Source organism: Oncorhynchus keta, chromosome 1, assembly GCF_023373465.1.
Source record: "Oncorhynchus keta strain PuntledgeMale-10-30-2019 chromosome 1, Oket_V2, whole genome shotgun sequence".
Lineage (NCBI taxonomy): Eukaryota > Metazoa > Chordata > Actinopteri > Salmoniformes > Salmonidae > Oncorhynchus > Oncorhynchus keta.
In genome coordinates, this window is record NC_068421.1 from 69,374,669 (window position 1) to 69,379,928 (window position 5,260).

The following is a 5,260-nucleotide window of genomic DNA, read 5'->3' on the forward strand; positions in this document are numbered from 1 at the left end:
ATTTATTTTTATTTCACCTTTATTTAACCAGGTAGGCTAGTTGAGAACAAGTTCTCATTTGCAACTGTGACCTGGCCAAGATAAAGCATAGCAGTGTGAACAGACAACACAGAGTTACACATGGAGTAAACAATTAGTCAATAACACAGTAGAAAAAATGGGCAGTCTATATACAATGTGTGCAAAAGGCATGAGGAGGTAGGCGAATAATACAATTTTTGCAGATTAACACTGGAGTGATAAATGATCAGATGGGCATGTACAGGTAGAGATATTGGTGTGCAAAAGAGCAGAAAAGTAAATAAATAAAAACAGTATAAAAACAGTATGGGAATGAGGTAGGTGAAAAAGGGTGAGCTATTTACCTATAGACTATGTACAACTGCAGCGATCGGTTAGCTGCTCGGATAGCTGATGTTTGAAGTTGGTGAGGAGATAAAAAGTCTCAACTTCAGCGATTTTTGCAATTCGTTCCAGTCACAGGCAGCAGAGTACTGGAACGAAAGCGGCCAAATGAGGTGTTGGCCTTAGGGATGATCAGTGAGATACACCTGCTGGAGCGCGTGCCTTTAAAAAAACATAGCTGATATGGCTGACTTGCTTAAACAAATGTGGTTTCTTCTAACAATTAGGATGTACAAATTACCTGGCATAGTGGGATGTCAAGGCATTACAGGCAATCCGAGCTAGGACGGATGTAGTCAATATAACTATTTGTTCAGCACTATTTGTTCAGCAATTTAGTGACAATGGATGCAGTGACAGATTTCAGAACAGTTTGCCATTCTTACAGTGTTCTCTCTGTACACCAAGTCAGTACCGTAGGATAAATAAAGTGAGCATATAAGCAGACAATTAACCTCTTGGTCCTACCTGGCTTGCAGGCATCCCATCTAGACATCTGGAAAATGCAAATGCACTACGCTAAATGCTAATAGTACTAGTTAAAACTCAAACTTCATTAAAATACACATGCAGGGTATTGAATTAAAGCTACACTCTGTTGTGAATCCAGGCAACAAGTCAGATTTTTTAAAATGATTTTCGCGAAAGCATGAGAAGCTATTATCTGATAACATGTAACACCCCAAAGACCCACAGAGAGGGGACAGTAAACAATATAATTAGCATAGTCGTCGCTTCACAAACCGCACAAATAAAATATAAACATTAATTACCTTTGACCATCTTCTTTGTTGGCACTCCTAGATGCCCATAATCACTATTAGGTCTTTTTTCGATTAAATCGGTCCATATATAGCCTAGATATCGATCTATGAAGACACTTTGTGATAAACGGAAAAAAATAGCGTCTTATAACGTAAGGTCATTTTTTTTTAATTAAAAAAGTTGACGATAAACTTTCACAAAACACTTTGAAATATTTTTGTAATGCAACTTTAGGTATTATTAAACGTTTCTCAAATTGATCACGAGGCGAAGTATATTCTTTAGCTGTCCGTCTGTAAAAATGTCCGGGTAATTCTCAAAAAAAATATCCGGTGGGAGACCAGCCAAGAAATGCGTTGCCTTGCGTCTGTTTGACCAAGAAACAAAGCCTAGGCAAATGACAAGACTCTAGACAACGTGTGGAAGCTGTAGGTATTGCAACCTCAGCCCCATTAAATGTGGTTCACCTTTATCAATGGGTTCAAGTCGCGCATGGATATATGATTTCCATTTTCAGTGATCAGATTTTCCTGCACTTTTCGATGAAACGCACGTTCTGTTATAGTCACAGCCGTGATTTAACCAGTTTTATAAACGTCTGAGGGTTTTCTATCCACACATACTAATCATATGCATATACTCTATTCCTGGCATGAGTAGCAGGGCGCTGAAATGTTGTGCGATTTTTAACAGAATGTTCGAAAAAGTAGGGGGTAGGATTAAACAGGTTAAAGCTCTTACAATATTTGATGATTACATATCTCTAAAACAGGTTATAGGCTATATGTGCACCACCAAGTCAGAACAGTAGGCGTAATTAAGAAGGGAAAATACACCAAATTATTTGGGTGATGCACATGAGATACTAACAGCTTACTACACAACATACACAACATACACAGTATTACTTTCTTAGCTACAGTATACATATCTCCCTGGCATATTACATAATTTATCCAGTAGCATACAAGACATTTATGGGCAGTGCTCACTTTTTTTTTTTTTTAAACCTTTATTTAACTAGGCAAGTCAGTTAAGAAAAATTCTTATTTTCAATGACAGGCTAGGAACAGGGTTAACTGCCTGCTCATGGGCAGAACGACAGATTTGTACCTTGTCAGCTTGGGGATTTGAACTTGCAACCTTTCGGTTACTAGTTACTAGTCTAACACTCTAACCACTAGGCTACCCTGCCGCCCCAGGTGGCGTGGCAGTATTGTACACTATTTGTCATCAAACGTCATCAAAGTCTGGCATTCTCTGGATTTCTGGTGCTTTCAAGAAAACTGGGAACTAGAAAGAGGGCCGAGTTCTCAACTTACAATTCTGAGTTAAATAACCAATCAAAACATATTTTTCCCAGTCGGAGCCCGTTTTTTTCCGAGTTTCCAGTTGTTTTGAACTCACTGAAGTCAAATTTCCTAGTTCTGAGTTAACAGTTGTTTTGAGTGAGGCAGAAATCATGCTGTATTGACAGCATGGCCAATGTTGAATGTTTATCATTTTAAGCATGGAAAAGAGACCCTGGGACCACACAGCCACACCACTGAATAGCAGGCTATTGATTGCTTTGCAATGCTTGCAGTTAGCCACTGATTCCTTCCAAACCAGACATTGTTGAAATTGTGATTTCCAACTTGTTGTAATGTTTATGTTGAATGGCCGAAGAGCACCGATATGTTTATCTATAATTTCTCTTTATTATTTATCTTCATATGATAAGGATTAAAAATATTTGCCAGTAGATTGTCTACTTGATTCATGATGATGACTGCTAGTTAAGACTTTGAAAGTATGATGTTGACATGATCAATCAATCCCAAATCAACTTGTATTTGTCACATACTGTGTTCGGCAGATGTTATTAGAGGTTGGCGAAATGCTTGTGTTTCTAGCTCTAACAGTGCAGTAATATCTAACAATTTCACAAGAATACACACAATTCTAAAATAAAGGAATGGAATTAAGAATATATAAAAAAATGTGTGAGCAATGTCAGAGAGCATAAACTAAGATACAATAGAATAGGTGGCCTTGAGATAGAAGCTGTTTTTCACTCTCTCGGTTCCAGCTTTGATGCACCTGTACTGACCTACGCCTTCTGGATGATACTTGGTGAACAGGCAGTCGCTCGGGTTGTTACTGTCCTTGATGATCTTTTTGGCATTCCTGTGACATCGCGTGCTGTAGGTGTCCTGGAGGGCAGGTAGTTTTGCCCGGTGATGCGTTGGGCAGAAAGGCACCCACACTCTGGAGAGCCCTGCGGTTGCGGGGCGGTGCAATTGCCATACCAGGCGGTGATACAGCCCCGACAAGATGCTGTTGTGCCTTCTTCACCACACTCTCTGTGTGGGTGTACTATTTACATTTTTTATTTTTTTATTTCACCTTTATTTAACCAGGTAGGCTAGTTGAGAACAAGTTCTCATTTGCAACTGCGACCTGGCCAAGATAAAGCATAGCAGTGTGAACAGACAACACAGAGTTACACATGGAGTAAACAATTAGCAAGTCAATAACACAGTAGAAAAAAATGGGCAGTCTATATACAATGTGTGCAAAAGGCATGAGGAGGTAGGCGAATAATACAATTTTGCAGATTAACACTGGAGTGATAAATGATCAGATGGGCATGTACAGGTAGAGATATTGGTGTGCAAAGAGCAGAAAAGTAAATAAATAAAAACAGTATAAAAACAGTATGGGAATGAGGTAGGTGAAAAAGGGTGAGCTATTTACCTATAGACTATGTACAGCTGCAGCGATCGGTTAGCTGCTCGGATAGCTGATGTTTGAAGTTGGAGAGGGAGATAAAATCTCCAACTTCAGCGATTTTGCAATTCGTTTCCAGTCACAGGCAGCAGAGTACTGGAACGAAAGGCGGCAAATGAGTGTTGGCTTTAGGGATGATCAGTGAGATACACCTGCTGGAGCGCGTGCTACGGATGGAGTGTTGCCATCGTGACCAGTGAACTGAGATAAGGCGGAGCTTTACCTAGCATGGACTTGTAGATGACCTGGAGCCAGTGGGTCTGGCGACGAATATGTAGTGAGGCCAGCCGACTAGAGCATACAAGTCGCAGTGGTGGGTGGTATAAGGTGCTTTAGTGACAAAACGGATGGCACTGTGATAGACTGCATCCAGTTTGCTGAGTAGAGTGTTGGAAGCCATTTTGTAGATGACATCGCCGAAGTCGAGGATCGGTAGGATAGTCAGTTTTACTAGGGTAAGCTGGCAGCGTGAGTGAAGGAGGCTTTGTTGCGGAATTTACATTACATTTAAGTCATTTAGCAGACGCTCTTATCAGAGCGACTTACAAATTGGTGCATTCACCTTATGACATCCAGTGGAACAGCCACTTTACAATAGTGCATCTAAATCTTTTAAGGGGGTGAGAAGGATTACTTTATCCTATCCTAGGTATTCCTTAAAGTGGGGTTTCAGGTGTCTCCGGAAGGTGGTGATTGACTCCGCTGTCCTGGCGTCGTGAGGAGTGTGTTCCACCCATTGAGAGCCAGAGCAGCGAACAGTTTTGACTGGGCTGGCCGGGGTGTACTTCCTCAGTGGTAGGGAGGCGAGCAGGCCAGAGGTGGATGAACGCAGTGCCCTTGTTTGGGTGTAGGGCCTGATCAGAGCCTGGAGGTACTGGGGGTACGTTCCCCTCACAGCTCCGTGACAGCACCATGGTCTTGTAGCGGATGCGAGCTTCAACTGGAAGCCAGTGGAGAGAGCGGAGGAGCGGGGTGACGTGAGAGAACTTGGGATGTTGAACACCAGACGGGCTGCGGCGTTCTGGATGAGTTGTAGGGGTTTTAATGGCACAGGCAGGAGCCCAGCCAACAGCGAGGATTGCAGTAATCCCAGACGGGAGATGACAAGTGCCTGGATTAGGACCTGCGCCGCTTCCTGTGTGAGGCAGGGTGCGTACTCTGCGGATGTTGTAAGAGCATGAACCTACGAGGCGGGCCGCCTTGAGTGTTAGTTGAGAGCGACAGGGTGTTGTCCAGGATCACGCCAAGGTTCTTAGCGCTCTGGGAGGAGGACACAATGGAGTTGTCAGCATTGATGGCGAGATCATGGATTATTTCA

General features: G+C 42.3%; 1 protein-coding gene across 1 annotated transcript in view; it reads left to right on the forward strand.

Moving 5' to 3' along the window:
- Positions 1 to 5,260, forward strand: part of LOC118380174 (disabled homolog 1-like) — a 370,535-nt gene that overhangs the window by 125,811 nt on the left and 239,464 nt on the right. The window lies entirely within an intron of this gene.